Below are 17,460 nucleotides of genomic sequence, written 5' to 3' on the forward strand. Positions count from 1 at the left end.
TAGCTGAGCTGGAGAATTATAGCCTGCAGTGTCTCTGGGAATGGGTTTTCCTGTCCTCACACTGCAGTTTCTAGCCTGTTATCTCCTAGTTTGTTTGCCTTTTCTTCTAATAGGTAGGGAGACTCCTCCCACAGCTCCATTTTTATTAATGCGAGGATCAGAGAAATTGCCACGTTTTTAACATGGCTTTTTGCAGTAGCTATTAAAGTTCATGGTGTAGAAACAGTAAACTCATTTGTTGACAACACAAAGCTCTGAGGTCAATTCTTCTGTATGAGGTTTTCAGGTGCTGGGAGAGCATGTGTTTGTTGCTCAGTAGGTTATGTGGTATTTTCATTTGGAAGTGACATTTTCCGTGACATTTTACTGTAGAACAATAGCTGGGCAAAATAGAAATTTCAGGTCTGTAGCAGAAGAGTAATGTCTATTACTTAGTCTATTTAGTAACTTGCATCATTTATAAATTCTGCCTGATTGCATCTCTTTTCACAAAATTCAGTTTAAATGTATTTTGAAGAAGGGAGGGTGCTGACTGGTTTCAAATGTGCTGGTTTGCAAACTTGCAGACCAGCTGTCCCACTCGCTGGTGAAGATAAGAGGGCTCAGAAGAAGAGTTTTGTGTTGCTGGAAACACAAGCAATTTTCTCAGGAGACTGCTTTGAGGGAGATTGCAGCCCCACCGTTACTGGTGGGTATTGCCGCATGCATGTATAATTTGTGTTAGATAAAATCAGGAAGTAATAAAGACAGGTAAAAAGAAGAGATGAGAGATCTGCTGTGTAGGGTTTTTTCCTTTTCTTATTTTTCTTAGGGAGAAAAAAAATGTCCAGGGGATGTCACATTAATCTGGGGAGAAGCGAGTGCTGCTTTAAATCAGAAAACTTGTGCTATACCAAGTGCTTTATTTTGGGAACCATTTCAGTATGTTATGAAAGAAAGTTGCATACTAGGCATGTTTACTAGACCTTTAATTGCTACATTTAGGAGAAAGGAGCTTTTTTTTTTTTTCTTCTACCCTTCCCCCTCCCCTTTTTAACGACAAGAAGCCAGAGTTTGCTGTGCAAATGAAGCAGGCTTTGCAAGAATCAGATTCACTTTGGACGACTCTTCACATTCCTCGTCATCATTACATTAGGCAGCACAATTCCATCTCTGGTTGTTGGGCAGAAAAAGTGGGCAGCCTGCCAGGTAGACGTTTCCATGGCTCCCAACCCCCAAAGGTGATGCGTTTTTCAGCTAATTCAATGAAGAGTGGGCTGAACTTTGGGTACAAACTAGACAATAGCTGCCTTCGCAGTATCAGCAGAATGGTTTATGGGAATGCACTCCACATTTGGCAGAGCATCATGTGACCTTACGGCTGAGATTTTGTGATGGTGCCAACGGAGACTTGGAAAGCAGTGCCCGTTCTGACTTTTTTCCTCTTTTCTTACATGGCTCAGAAAATGGTGGATCTTAATACTTGACTTTAGCCAGACTCAGCAAGCAATTGAGCTTTGAAGCACAACTTTGCCTTTATTCTGGCTTTTTTGGCACACCACCAGGAGGCTGTCCCTTTCACGCCTGATAAATTCTGCTTCTTATCTCCAGATAGAAAAAAGAAAGAAAGAAAATATAAGCAGAATAATTATACTTCATAACTGCATTTTAGAACTGCACGTTTTCTTTTTTTATTGGTGACGTGTAGTTTAGAGCAGCCCTCCTGAGTGTCTGAAGGATAAAAGTTTTTATTTTTTTTTATTTTTCTGGGTTTTCTTTTTTTTTTTTTTTTTTTTTTTTTCTTCTTCTGTTTAATGAACAGGCGTTTGAACTGGGCAAACGGGGCGACAGCATTGAACATGAGATCATTGCAGCCTAGTGTAGCAAACTGGCACCCTGCCTTTTCACCCCTTTGCTCCGGCACATTTGTGCAAGCCCCATTTATAAAACCGGCACAGGGACGAGGTGAATTTTCTGGTCTCTCCCCACCTCTTGTCCTGGGCAGGCAGTTGCGGCAAGGATTGGTGCAGCTTTTGCGCAGTGCTTTGTGCCTGGAATTCCGAGAAGAGCGAGAGAGAGAGAAGACAGGCATCCTGGTCTTCTTCCGAGAAAGAACAGGAGCCCTAAGAAGAAGAGACAAATCTGAGTTTGTCCTACATACAAGAGTACAGAAAAAAAAAGTGACTCTCCTGCTTCCAAAAAAAAAAAAAAAAATCTGGCATGTTCCACTACAGAGGCATCAGGACGTGTTAGAGCTTCTTAAAACAGTGTAACAAAATGAGCACAGGAGATTGTTTCTTTAAGTAAAAACAAAACAAGAAAAAAGAAAGATGGAACTAATTTTTTGTTTGTTTGCATGGTTTTTTCACTATTGCTCACATAGCAGTATTTGGCACTGGGTGAACACGTACCTTTCATATCAGGTATAGCTTCTGTTTCTTTTTTTCCTCTTTTTCTTTTTTTTAAGCTGTTTTAAACGTGTTGTTCTGCAACTGAGTTCTTGTGTCTTAATTTTAACGTAGTCTTCTCTTCACACTTTTTAAAACTAACTTTTTGGGGGTGTGTTTGATCTAATGCTGCTAAAGATAGAAAGTAAACAAAAAATCGAGGGTCTGTAGAAATAAGTGGTTAGGCACATTTTGTCTTAGCTAAGCACTGGAGTTATGCAAAGACCTTAATGTTACATTTACTCAGTCCAAGCTTTGGTTATCTCTAAGAAAGTTGTGGGTATTTAGATCTGGTTGCTAAGGAAATTAAATTCTTTTTTTACAGTGTGACTCATGCTTTCAGTTTCTAAAGAGCAGAAGTGAAAAAAAAATCGTGTTAAGCTGCAGGAAAGGATCGCTCTTGTAGCCTGTATATTAAAGTTGTAACGGAGTTAATTCAAATATGAGTTTCTTACAGTTTATATCTAAATCTGTTACAAAGAAATCAGTGTGATAAGCACTGGAATAAAAGGCACATTATTGGGACATTCATGAAGCACGCCTGGTTTGCAGCCAGTAGCAGTAACTATTTCAAGATATTTGGAAAAGGAGCCCTTGTCCAGGAATAGCTGAAAACAGTATTTAAGATACCCATTCAGGATGTTTGTGATAAGTGCATGTACAGTTGAAGTAAGTTTTGAGCATATGACGCTTTAGTAGAGCCTTTTACTTAAGGCATTTGTCTGTTTGTTGTAACATATTCCTAAGCAATTAGAAGACTATGTAACAAAATTCATTCTGACTCACAGATTTTGAAAATCTTGGCCAAATTGGTGTTTTACGTTATTTGGATTATTTTATTATTATTATTATCTTAGTCTTTTTAATTTATGTTAAAAATACAGATGTTCTTAGCTAGAAATGACTTGGAAATTATAGCATCTCTTTCATCAGAAACTCTTACATTTGTTGGGTTTTTTTCAAAATATTAATGATATTTTCATCTATAATAAAAGGCTTTATAAATATTCTTTATGAAATAGATCTGTTTTAACATGTTCTTCACTTTTTATGCATTACTGAGTAGAGAGTAATTTCTAAGATTATAGATTATATGATTATAAGATTATATGCTAGTTTTGCTACTTTATATTTTTTTTGTTCTGCAATGAATTCTGGGAAATTGCTAAATAGAGACCTTATATATATATATGACACATACAACTCCATATACCCATTTTCAACCAGAAAGTGTTTCTTAGGTTTATGGTGATACTGCCCTCCCCTATACTTTGTTGGAATAGTTTTGTTTGTCATTAATACCTAAGCCTGTTGGGAAACCAAGGCTTGCATTAGCTTAAAATAACTTTTCAAATTTCTCTATCTGGTCAGACAATCCCCCAATCCCCCCTACCAATAAGTTTTTGCAAATGTTTCTTAATTTTAGCCACTTAGTTTATGCCCGTATTTTTCTGAAGTTCCGTACCTAATTACCTCATTGTGTTCACTGCTTGATAAAAAGTATTCCCTTTTGTTAAGTTTGCTCCTTCTCTTCTGAAATTCCTAATAGAAATTAAATATTTTCAGGTTAAAAAAAAGGCTAGAAAATAATAAAAGAAAGAGTCCCTTTTCCAAAGCATGCATGTTCACAGCATGTCTTCCCATGGCCCTGAGGAGGGGCCTCAGCACTGTCGGGTTTGTAATCTTAGAAGAATAATTACTAATTTTGTGTCTATTTCATGTTCAGAAAACACTTGACATAAAACAGATTTTTCAAAATCTTTCTCTCACAATTTTTGTTTGTTTTTTTTTTTATTTTAGTGAAAGAAAAATTAAAATGAAAAAGGAAAATGAAGAAGTTAATGATACCAGATTTCAGCGAAGGTAATACAATGATCTTAAATAACTTTTTTCTTTTTTTTTTTTGGTTATACAGTAAAGCTATTGGCAAGAACCTGAAACAGTTTAAAAAATATTTCCTTAAGACATCCTACAAATATAATTTCAGAGATGTGCATTAAACTTTTGCTCTCATTATTTGCTGTTGGGAATGTTGCAGATTGTGTAGCTGTAACTGCATAAAGATGTGGCTTTATACTGTATGTTTACATGAAGCTTAAGAATTAACTGAAAAATCAAAACATAATTTGTTCTTTGATTAGGCCTAGCAGATAAATAAGATATATAATATAAGACATGTATTTGCTAATATACTCATATTACTAATGTATTTATAGTACATATATCTACTTTCTACTATGTAACTATAATGCAGTGACCAATCATTTTTCAAATATGAAATATATCTTCTATTCACAAAAATAAAAAAGAAAGAAAATGGGAAAAGCAATTTTATAACACTACAATCATTCAGTAAGTTGTATATGCAGTCTGCATACTCATTTCTGATACTAGGATAACTATTCTAGTTTGAGGGCTTGTCTCTACATATTCTGTACAGTGTCAGCAGAATGCAGTTATAAAAATATCATTCCTTCTGAATGCTGATGTGTTGCATAGAAAGTGCAAGCAGGTTTAAAAGAGACTTTTCTAGAAAATAACTAAAGTTATTTTAAAATGCAAGAGGGTATGAACATGCAAGATTTAATTCACTAATTTAAAAAAGAGAAGGAAATGGTAATTCACTAATATTCAGCTGTCATTACTGAACCAGAAATACATGTTGAAGTCTGCAAGAAAATGAAACATTGACTTGGTAAAACAACTTTGCTACTGACAAACATTTATTCTCTTGAAAAGTATTTTGCCCAATTAACAATGGCAGAATTAGGACTATGGTGATAACTAGAAGAAGGAAGGCATTAAAATTTTATTCAGATACAGATTTCAGTTACCTGCTTAAATCAAAAGACACCTTTATATGGTGCCTGGTTTTAAAATTATACCTGCATCTCATGGCTGTATTTTACAAATGCCTTTGCATTCATATTGTTGCAAGTTATTCTGATGTGTCAGGTGTTGTGCTTAAAGGTGCAGTGTTTTTCAATGTTTTTGGTTAGAGTATGAAAGTTATAAAACTGTGTCTGTGTGTCACCCTTCTGAATTACTGGGTTTTGCCCCAAAGAAGCTGGTTTCAGTCTGTTGTTTAGGGTGCCCTGCATTCAGTGTGGGATAATTTTTAGTGAGTTGCTTGCCTGTCAGAAGAAGCATGGATTTGTTGAAGGCGTTAACCCTGAAGTTTTGCAAGATTGCATTTCCACTTGCATTCTTATTAGTAGGGAATTGCATTGGTGGGAGGGTTAGTGAATAAAATATACAAATTAACTTCTTTGCATTGCTTAGTGGCTGTTATCCAATCAACAAGTTATTGTCAAGCAGCACTTTAGTTGTGGTATAATATGAAGAAATAGCTATGCAGTTATCACAATGTTGTATAGGAGCAGCACTCCACTGTGCCTTGTTGCATCTCCGATTTGGTGGGGTGAATTTTATTTTGAATTGTAGTACATGATATGAGCTCAGACATGAAGGAAAACCCTTACTGTTCGCTTCTATGACATGTCCAGTTTTTGATTCCAGTCGAGCACACCATAGTCAGATGCAAGTTGGGAGTTGAGGGTTCATCAGTAAGGGAAACAGCAGACAAAAGCACATTAGTTTAGTTCCAGCTGAAGACAGAACAATCTCTTGCCGTTAAACTGTTAAAAAAAAATAAAAATCCTTCCATTTTCAAATAGAAACTATTTTAAACAAATGTTTGGCTTGTTTGTTGCCTCCACCATTTATGCAGTTAAGCTTGGAGGAGCCTTCTTTGCAATAGATGTTTCACTCCTGGGTACTTGTTCTCACATCGCGTGGTATGTTTGTTTGTTTGAAGTCTGCTGCGGTCCCTGTAAGAGGAAAGCCCTAAGCAGCCATGCCAATTGGCATAAACCCGTAGATCCGATCTTGTGTTGAAACGCACTGCACAAGCTCGCTTCTATGGGTCTGTGTCAGTGTGGTGATCTAGCAAAACTTCACGCAGCACCCACTGCAGTGGTGTTTGACAACAAGCCCAAATGAGGGTACAGAACCATGTGCTGATTCTGAAATTCTTCTCTTGTCCATTGCCTTCCAACCTGATTAAGGGATTTCTTCTTTTGGAGGTTGCTTTAAGCATCTTTGGCTTAATGTCTTGTTAAAATTTAGAAAGAGGCGTGAGGGAACTGTAGGGTTTCCAGCGAGGGAGTGTAGTATATACAATTCCCTGGCTTTATTAAATATGCCATTCCATGGTATTACACTCAAAAACAAAGAAGGCATTTATATTTTATTCTTATTTTAAAGTAACACCAAATACTTATTTATTTCCAGAGATGTTCTGGGTTTTCACCATCCCTATCAAATATGTATGCATATATATACGCACACAGCACACGTATATATCTTTATACATATGTAAACAAGATAGTACAGAAGTTCTACTTCTGCAGTAGAAAAATCTATCTAAGAATATACCTTATGGTCTGAAAAGTGGGAAATAACTGCAGTGGAAAGCTTCCCCCCATGGGAAATATGTAGGCCAGTGGCTGCTGTCACATTTCAAAGAAAGGCTGAAGAAATGAAGAAGACTTTATGGTCACCGTCGGAAGCTGTGTGCATCCGGGTTGAGGTAGTAGGTTGTATGGTTTAGAGTTACACCCTGGGAGTTAACTGTACAACCTTCTAGCTTTCCTTGGAGCACACTTGAGCCATCGAGGAATTCATCACCACTTTAATCTGATCAGGGAAAGTATGCAAAAAGGTATTGTTTCATGGCTGTACATAATGATCACTCTGAGGCTTTATTGATGTTGAAATAGTCCTGATGACTTGATTATTTCATTTAAATCCTGTTATGAACAATGCTGACACATTGCCTTAATGGACTGTGACTACGTACTGCAGACACTTAAGGAAAGAATGAAGATTATTTTAATACCATTAACAGAAAAGATTTAAAATTTATTTTGGTTTATAAACTCAGGAAAATACCAAGTATTTAATGCTTTTTTCCTTTCTTTAGGGAATAGCTTGTCCTGTACATTTTTTTGTTGCTGGCTATATAGGTCTATATATTTTTGAAAAAGGAAAAGAACATTTGCTTTTATCCTTAAAATGCTTTCCAGAAAATATTGCATGCTGCTGCTTGGATAACAGTGGCAATGTCACAAGCTGATGCTGGTCTTCCCTGGATTTATGATATTATTTCTTTGTGCCTGAAGAACTCAATGTTATGAGCACAGATCCAAATAACCTTCAGGCCCACCTGTGTTCCCCCCTTCCTGTGACTCACTGACTCAGCCCAGCCCCACTCTGGGGTCTCAGCACCTGTGTCCTTCCACAGCACATCAGAACAAATGTCAGGCCAGGGTCAGACCTGACCCAAAATGCCCCCGTCTGTTTCAGGCCCTGATTCATCTTTCTAGCTCAGCAGGACTTGGAGAAGTCACACTCCCTGTGCAAATGGTCTCCAAAACACTGGAAACTGCCCCCAGTATCAGGTCCCAGCACTGGGTGCCTCCACCCATGTGGAATGGGTGCCATAGACAAAATTACCCCTCCTTATTCCTGGTGTTCTATCTGCGTGCCTTCTGCATGCTGCTTTTTCTTCTGCAGGCTTTTTTTTTTTTTTTTCTTTTTTTTAAGGAAATACCAGAATGAACCAAGAAAAAAAAAATCCCCATCTGACTCTGGAGACAGAATTAGCCTTGTGGAGGTTTATGCCCCAATTTGTGTGACCCCATTTCATTCTGGTTTGCAGCCTTCCTCATCCTGTCTGGAAAAACAAAGACATGTCCCTTAATATGGACCTCCAATAAGCAGGTATCCTGACAAAAAGAGACAAAAAGAATGAGTGTTTCCACTCCTAGAAACAGCTATGAAGAAGGAGAGAAAAGAGCTGTGCCTGTATATTCACCATGATTTTTTAAGTGAGGGCTACTTCTGGAGCTGACCTCAAAGATGAGGCCTCCCCAGTGAGACGGAACACACATTATTGCCAAAGTCAGAGCATCTGCACCAGACAGTGATGCTCATTCCATAATAGCTGGGAAAAAGAGACACTGTCTTTTTCCACATACTTTTCCATAAAAAGTGAAAAGGAGTATTATTTTCAAGAATAATTTGTCATTAAAGACAGCAGTGGTGATAATTTTGCTGGAAAGTGACTTAGGTTTGTTCATGCGCTCTGCAAAAAAGCAGAGCACAACACCCCTGTGGGGTTGTGGTCAGGGACAGATCAGACTCCTGTGGGATGAGGAGAGGGGGAAATGTGACTGTTCCACAGAGGGGTGAGGGATCTGTTCCTGGAGCTGCCAGGTTACCAGCAAACAGTTCTCTTTTCAGGGTGTTTGGAAACCCTGAATTTCTGACTTTACTTTTATTGGAGGTAAACATAACAAGATGTTTGATATTTCCAATGTTTAGTTGTTTTATGTTTTGCATCAGCAAGGACAGTTAAGAATGTTTAAGTGGATTAGAAGGTTGCTTGTATTTTGATTGTGTTTTCTTCCCATGTCTGTGTATTAAAAAAACCACTTGTTCACAGGTCCCTATGTTTGTCTCCTACCAACTTAAGGTTTACCTGAACCCTTTTCTAGATAGGGAATAACAGGAGGAGATGAAAATGGATTTAGTTTATCTTTTTAACAGCACCTATTTGCAGTGATTAATTTTTGTGATAGGAAATTGATAAAGAGGATCTACATGACAGGTGGATCCAGACTGAATTTTAAGTATATGGGACAGAGGAGAGATGAGGTTGAGTGAGTCAGAATTGCTCCTTGCTGATGGAAAATGCTTAAGGGAGCACTGGCTAAATGGGAGGATAGAGGGGAGACCTCCATCAACCAGTGAAGCCTAACAGGGACCACTCACAATCTGAGTAAAAACTGCAATATCCTCTGTGGATTCAAAAAGACTCTGGTCACCAGTACATTTTCTTTTGTTATTTTAATTTTTTTTGCTTTTGTAGTTTAAGTTCACTGGAAGAAACATTGTAATTGCTGATTTCTGCCAACAGAGCAACAGGTGTTCAATCCTTTTGTATTAATTCTTCAATTAGTTGCAAAATAAGGGGAATTGTTTATACTAAGCTGAACTGAATAGAAATGACTGATGCAGAAAATGTGGGAATGTTTCATCTGTCCTTCAAAGGCATGATAAATTTGTAATTCTATCAGGCCTGGTTGCAGGTTGCTATGCAAATTTTCATGGCAGCATCACCAGCTTTAATGAATATACATTTTGTCTACTTCTTTCTCTGTTCTTTAATTTAGGTTTTTTACCCTGTAATATGCAATACATTGTTTTGGCAAGAGTTATCAAGTTACAAGCAAAAAATGAATGAGACTGTGAGGTAATTTTGAAGCGGATTAAGGTAGAGAATGAAAAACAAAGGGGGAAAAAAAGCTCTATTAAGAACAGCTGGATGGAGTTAGGTCTTCTGTGATTTCATTTTAAAGTCATAAAACATATTGTCTGTTTTAAGTAAAATCTGACATATTTTACCTTTGCAGTGCAGTTGGAGTATAAGTGTGCCTCATAGACTCAGCATTACACTGGTGTGATGCTTCTGTAGGAAATAAATGCACTTTGTGGCATGACTAAGTGGGGATGGATTCCAACCTAGGGCCCATCTGAGTGTGTTTTTTCCTGTAAGCAAGAGAAAACATTGTCATTTTTCTGCCTTTACTTTGCTTCTTTCATTTGGAAAAATTCTCCATTAAGATATTCGGGGAAAATCTGGAGATCCAATGGATCTGCAACTCCCAGTTGTTCCTTTGGGAGACATGTCCTCAGTGTTTCACTAGTTTGATCCCAAAGAAAAGCTGCAGAGACACTGACTCACCCAGCGCTCTTTTGCTTGCCACAATTTCCTAGGTGAAGATTAAGGCTCATCCATGGTGAGCCCTGGTTCCCAACAAAGAAATTACAGCATGGCAAAAACCCACTGCAATGGCAGGTCCTGCCTGTCTTAAGAGCTTCAGAGAGCTGGGGAGAATTTGTATTTCCTTCTGCAGCCCACAGTGTCTGTGTTCAGGGGCACATCCAAAGCAAACAGAGTTAGAGGGACATTTCTGAGTTAACAGCCATGACTTGGAAGCACTGACAGAACTTGGGTGTTTTGGGCACAGCCATTTTGAGACCCTTCCCTGTACCAAAGGTGAAGTTAATCCAGTTTAGCAGAAGAGGTAAAGTAAGTTATTACTAGTTTTGTACTGTTGAAATAGCACACAGTAGTCAAAAATATATGAGCAGATTTCTGGGTTTGTTATTCTACTCAGGAAAAGAAAATGTGGAGTTTCACTTGGTCTCATCCTTTGTTTACCCTCCTTGTCTTCAAAACAGTTGAAGTTCTTTAGAGATTTTTAGGTAAAGACTGTGTTAAAATACTTAAAAGCAACTCCAAACAAGGTTTTCCTCAAAAATCTGTCCCTTAAACATGACAAACAGTGTTTAATAATCTCCAAAACTTGTTTATTGAAACTCTTCAGCAAGAGACCTGGGATAGTTCACTTAACTGATAAAGTTGGAATAGAAGTGCACTTGAAGTTTTTCAGATCTTTTGGATGTGGTTCCATATGACATTCATTTATCTATTGAGAGAAGCTTCTGACATTTTTAATAAAACAAGCATTAAATACATATGGCAGGCCTTGTTTAGATGTGGGTATTGCTTTTATAGCACAGTTAAATACAAGTTTGAAAAGCTTATGCTTTTGTATTGCACAGTACAGAAGAATGAAATTGTTTCAGCTTTGGTCTTCACATAGTAAAAATATTTACATCAGAGTGATATTTTTGGTAGAGTTAAATTTTGCATAAATTATGCTTCTGGATATTTCAGTTATAATTCATTATAATATATATCATATATATAAAAAATTCAGGCTAATTTTTTTGAGGCTTTTTCCCTTCACCTCTTCTTTCATGCCTCTTCTAGAAACAGTAAGAGTAAGCTCACATTGATGAAGTCTTTTGATGAAGAATGCTTGCAAAATCTGAGAAAAAACTCAAAAATCAGTCCTCTTTTTTTTTTGTTTTCTAGAATGACATCCTCATGTTCAGGAATTCCTGTCTCCTTATCCCTTCTTTTGCAAATATAATTGGCATGGTATTTGATCTTGCAGCAAAATAAGCATGGATCCCTTTACTCTTATGGGCTTTGATGCACCTCCATTTGAATGGAAAGATGTTCCCCATAAACACCTGTATTTGGAAGTTTTCTGGATAAGGTGGTTTTCTGGCTTGAGTAAATAATGGTTGATATGCATCAACCATTGCCCCAGGAGCCTCATTAAAAGGCACAAATACAGAACAGCAGACTAATCCTTGTTGTAAGTCACAACAGCCTTGTCTACAGCTTTGCTTTCATGGCTGGGGAAAAAGAGAGTGGTGTATTTTCTTGTATTTTCATGTGCATGTGGTTAACATACATATATTATGCTTGTATTGTCTTTATCTGAATGTTATGAGTCACCTCAACTAAAATTTATGTCCACGGTTGAGAGTGATTTACCTGGGTTTATCTGCAGTTTATCTGGGAAATGCAACTCCCTTCCTTTTACCTTTGGTCTCCACACACTTTTTCCACTGGTCATTTTTTGATTCTTCATTTACTGGCGTCATGATAACACTGGCAATGGATGTAGAGTCCATTGCAGATATACTGGCAACAGGGATGGATTGGGAATGCCCTGATGGCTGGAGAGAAAGGGATTGCTGTCATGTTCATAAGGTTAGCAGAAACCAAAGTTTACTCAAAACATCTCCATGAGTCCTGTCTGTCATGACTCCTCAGCTTGGGAAGGAGGATAAAGCTGTTGTAGGTCTGCCTTGAGACTCTGGAGTTGAATTTGCTCAAACTCTGTGTGACTCTCATTTTTCAAAGCCCTGGACAACAAAAGTAGTCTAAAGTAGTAGTAGTAGTAGTAGTCGTCGCTTTTCCCTGACAAAAACGCAGACTTGTTACTGCAGTATCAAAGCAGATTTGCATGTCTGAGAAAAGATGATGTCAGTCACACGTATCTTTATGTATATTTGCTGTCAGGGATTTTTGCTTGGCACTACATGTAAATGAGCAAAAGAACACTATCCCAAAATTCTCTATCTCAGCCATTGCAATTAGTTTGCTGAGACAAATTTCTTCATTTCCCATGTTAAGAGGGAACAAGCAGATGGGAACTTGACCATGATAGCTTCACTGTTGCTTGAAAGAACTTCACTTTAGACTATGGATAACATTTGGAGCATGCTAAATCCATGAAAATGGCTGGTTTCCTGGAAAGGTACCCAAGAAAGATGTTCTGTCTGGACCAGGAAGTAGATTCCATGGTAGATGGAGATATGGCTTGAAAGTCCCTTCAGTATTCAAATGTCCTGGGCTGAGAATCATTGTCTTCTATTTTATATCACAGCTTGTCTAGCAAATCTTGCACTTTCAGAGAGCATTTCCATCTTCACCTTTTCAAAAGGCCTAATTGCACTTACTTTGCACAATTGAAGGGGATTTATTCCATAAGTTTTTTGAACCTGCAGATTTGCCTATGTCAGCTGAGCCTTTTATTGGGAGGAGAATTATTTGGGGGTAGAATTTTTAATAAATTAGGATAGATACTATATTGAACTAAGTTTTTTGAGAGCTGCTGCTGAGGCTGACATCCCTGTGGGGGGACATCCTTGTGAGCTGGGGCACAGGGAGCAGTGGACCAATGTAGCTGTTCATCTCTATGCTAAGTAATGTTCTTTTGTCCAAATGTTAACTTTTGATCCTTAGGCTAGATCTTTCCAACAGTATGTATTTTACCGTATTCACTTCTAATTTCTTCAGCTCTACTACCCAAATATATATATATATATATATATATATTTCCATGTTGTGTACTGTAAGGAACTAAGCTCAGAGCACCTAAATCATGTATTGCACTTGTGTCTCATCACTGGATAGGAAGACAGTGTCTGAAAATTCCCAACCTCTGCTGTTCATGGTCCACACACACTTGGAGATGAGACTGCAGGCTTGAGTCCATCTGAAGTCCCACAGCTGGCACTTTGGCTACTGCCGTAGGGAGGTTTTTGCTTGAGAAGGATTTTTTTCTTTAGACAGCATTTACTTAGAATGTGACTTGTGAAGTACATGATTCCTGTGGTGATACAGGCATTTTTGTGAGTGATTATTATTAAATATTGCAAAGACTATTGCTCTTCTTAAATGTTCATCATCTGATACAGGAAGAATTTAGAGGTATTTTTATCATTATTTTGATTTTGAATTATGGTAATAGGAAGGACAAATTGTAAATTTTAGTGATGAGTCTAAGAACATAATAGTGTAACATTTCGAAGAAATCTTGCTTTTTTTCCCAAAATATCTTAGGCATTTAGCAGCCAGCATCCTCTTGATTTACAACATCTGGGCAAGTTCTAAAAGAGAAACCTCAGGTGCAAAGGCATTTTTACAGCTTTTTGACCCAATGACAGGATGTTAAATCTATAAAGTGGTTGGAGCTGCCTCTAGGTTGTGCTTCTGCATGTCAGACACTTAAACATGGAGCACCAATACACTCTTAGCCTCTGTTATGAGATAATAGCCCCTTAATTCCTCTCCTCTGGCTGGTGTAAAGAAAGGCTGTTGTAAAGAAAAGCACATAAACAGTGCAGCCAGAGGAAACAGGCACAGCTTGCACAACTGATACTCTTCTTGATGCCGCTGCCAGCCACGCAGGTGCTCCAAGGGGATATAGGACTCCTTTCCTCCCCTTGCCCAGCACTGTGGGAGGAGTTGTCTGCTGTGGGAGACAGTGCTGGCTCCAGCCTCCTGTTTTTAGGGCAATGCTGTTAGGGAATGCTGCCAGGCACTCCTGCCTCTGTCCTTAGCACCAGCAGGCACCATCCTACCAGGGGCACCAGGGAACATTCGTGGGGCAGGGGTGGCTCTCACTGGAAGGGGCTACAATCACCACCCTACCAAGGACAGGGACGTGCAGTGCCGTGCCCAGAAGGAGTGTAACATTGAGTCAGTGTGGGGTTTTGTTGGCTAAAAAAGTCCAAGTGTTGGTCTTTGGCAGTAAACACGCAGCCTGCCTAATGAATGTGCTATTTATTAGCCGGGTGAGCTGCTGGAAATACCAAAGAGGATAAGGGCTGTGATTCAAGGCCACGGGGCTGGGCCCACACAGCTCCCTAAGGCAGGAGCCAAGGATGTGGGAATCCTCTCCAAGGGACAACCCTGGGAGTCCAGAGAGAGGGTCAGGCTGTCTTCATCTCCAGGCAAGAGGAGGTTTGTGCTAAGGATCCTTCTCATACCTGAGGAGTGGCTGTTGTTTGTTATTGTGTAATTTGATTTGACTCTAATTTAATGACAGTTCTTAGCAGGCAACATGATTTGCAAGGCTGATTTCAATTTTTATTGATTGGGCCTTTAATTTACTTGGACTTGCACTCAGAAGCTTCATCGGAGATTTAATGAAAGTCTGCAAAACCAGCTTGGTAAGGAATTTTTTGATGGAACTTGAACTCAAATGCTTCTATAACAAGTCATTCAGGTGCAGTGTGGAAATATTTTAAGAAAGAAAATTCTTAGTTAAACTTCACTTTTTAAATAGCAGATTGGCAAATCCATTATTTAAAACCCACCTTTCTTGTGGATTTTTTTCCCCCAAATTCTCAACTCAATATCCGTTCAAAGGTAAATTAAAGGTTTCATTTATAGAATTTTGCATAATGGGCTTTTAAAGAGGACATCTTGGAGATTATAATTGCAAAACTTTCATGGAAAAAAAGTAACTTGTAACTTTGGCAAATCCATTCTTTTATTCATTAGTAATAAATTTTCCAAATGCAGAAAAAAAATCTGTAATATCATCTGCAACAGTCTACTACTTATTTTCATGCTGCAGGTGTTTTTCAAAGTAAAGATTGAAAGGCTTACAAAGAGATTATATGATTTTGAAATCTATCAGTAATTTTATAAATACAAGCTTTCTTTCTTTTTAATATTTATAAATTAGTATTCATAAATTTTAGAAAGGAATGCTTCAAACAGAGAGGAGCTAGGAAGAAGTTAATTAATGATTTTTTTTTTTTTTTTTACCTTTTCCAAAACCAAACTTTTGCACTTGAACCGAGGAAAGAAAAAAGCAGCAAGAGACACACAGTGTATCTGTATGGGAGGAAGGAAGGAATAGGGAGGATGAATTATTATGTGATAAGAAGTGTAAGAGAATGTAAGAGAAGGAAGGAGATTGAAGCTGCACATAGAATAAGAGAGAAGCTACAAGGGATGGAGCTGCAGTCACTGCTCTTTTGCATTTAGAGGAGCTCTGGGAATGCAGGCACAGGAGTTCAGGAAAGTAGACGAACAAAAAGGAACTTGAAAGATATGGGGAAAGGACATGAGGATGTTGTAGGTTCACATTGTTGTACTTCATTGACATTGGTGCATCTTGGTAAATGTGAAATATTAAAAGAAGGAAAGATTTACAGGCAAAATTCATATTTGTCAATTTACAGAATATTCCCTACTGGGAATAAGTTTTTGTATTTCCCGGTCAATTCCTTTTTATTTTACAAGCAGAAAACCCCATTATAATATATAAATTTGTAGGGCAGTAACTATGAAAAGTAGTATCTGAGGATGCTACACATTTCAAACATATTGCAACCATCTCACTGTTATCCCCCACTACTGAGAATCAGGAAAGCAAAAATATAAAGCTAAAGATAAACTGAAAATCCAGGGCAAAGGCACAGCCATAACTCTAATGCAGGCAATACAGCAATGGTGCTGGTTAGTTCAGTTTAGTCTGAGACAACAAACACTAAATGTGATTATATTATGGCCATATTATAACTGCACAGTGTCATCATAAGGGAGGATTAACTCCTGTGTGTGCCCTTCCCTTGGCATCTGCTCGGTTGATTTGCATAAATGAGAAATATAAAACTCCCAAAAGCCTGAATCAAAAAGAATAAGATAACTCCAGCTTCTATATGAACTGTAATTAATTTGCAGCCTGTTACCACAAAACTTAATTTAGGGAAATTCCTAGTTAGAATCAAGAATGTTAAACATTTGTGTGAATAGGAACAGCATGTGCAGTGGTGCTAGAAGTAGCAATATTTCTGATTCAAACCATGCACTGAAAAGTTGTTGAGGTTCCAGAACTTCTTTCCCTTTAAAATTATGAGGGAATGAAGTTTATTGACTGCTGATCACTTCCAGACACAGAATGGTGGTCTATTAGTCCTTTTCAGAGTGTAATAGCAGTTCCACATGACACAAATTAATGGAATATCTCATTAATTCCCTAAATGTCACTAAACTGGTCAAGTGTAAGTTTCCATCTCCTTGAAGTAAATTTAGCTGCTTCCAATTTTTCAGTTCTGTGAAAACATCTGCAGAATATGGAATCTGTTAAAACAGCAGGGTATACATAGGGAGATCCCATGATCTTAACCTGAGTTATTTCTATGAGGGAAATCAGCTTATTCAGCATCCAAAAAGAGCTTGCAGTTTACATTCAAGCCTGTTTTGAGGATAATTTTTATCTCTCTATTCTATACATAAACACTAATTTCTCTGTCCAATAAAAGGAGGGAATATGAATATTTATAATATGAGATAAATAATATTATTAGGTACTTTCAAATTTCAGTTTTGCATTACAAGGTTATTGGCTTGCTAAGTGAAATGGCTAACCAATAAAATATGCTTTTGCTATGGTTATGAAATGATTATTAATCTTCATGTAGGGTATCCTCAGAGCTTTTGTTTTAAACAAATAGCAGCAAAACACAAAGTGAAGTGAACCATATTCATTCATTCACTCTTGTGAGAGAAAAAAAAAAAAATATTGTCTTCTAAAAGACAATCCTAATTTACCAGATAGTAATTTCTCATTGGAGAGAATTACAGTAATTTTACAATGTTTTTAATGTTGCATTAGAGGATTGTGCTGACTTGTCTGATCATCATCAGTTGTTTCTCTTCTCTCCATTTGACATAACTGCAATAGACCAGTCAGGCCTCAATTTACTGTTTCTTTCTGTCAATGCATTTTATATACTGCAT

At 37.7% G+C, this 17,460-nt stretch overlaps 1 long non-coding RNA gene across 1 annotated transcript in view; it reads left to right on the plus strand.

The window, feature by feature from the left end:
• Positions 1-17,460, plus strand: part of LOC128933476 (uncharacterized) — a 175,121-nt gene that overhangs the window by 132,507 nt on the left and 25,154 nt on the right. The window contains exon 5 of the long non-coding RNA XR_008482786.1: positions 4,227-4,289. This is a non-coding gene — a long non-coding RNA (uncharacterized LOC128933476). The remainder of the gene's footprint in view (positions 1-4,226; positions 4,290-17,460) is intronic.

This window comes from Melozone crissalis, unplaced genomic scaffold, assembly GCF_028551555.1.
Source record: "Melozone crissalis strain CALT ecotype California unplaced genomic scaffold, PUWL_Pcris_2 ptg000009l_1, whole genome shotgun sequence".
Classification (NCBI taxonomy): domain Eukaryota; kingdom Metazoa; phylum Chordata; class Aves; order Passeriformes; family Passerellidae; genus Melozone; species Melozone crissalis.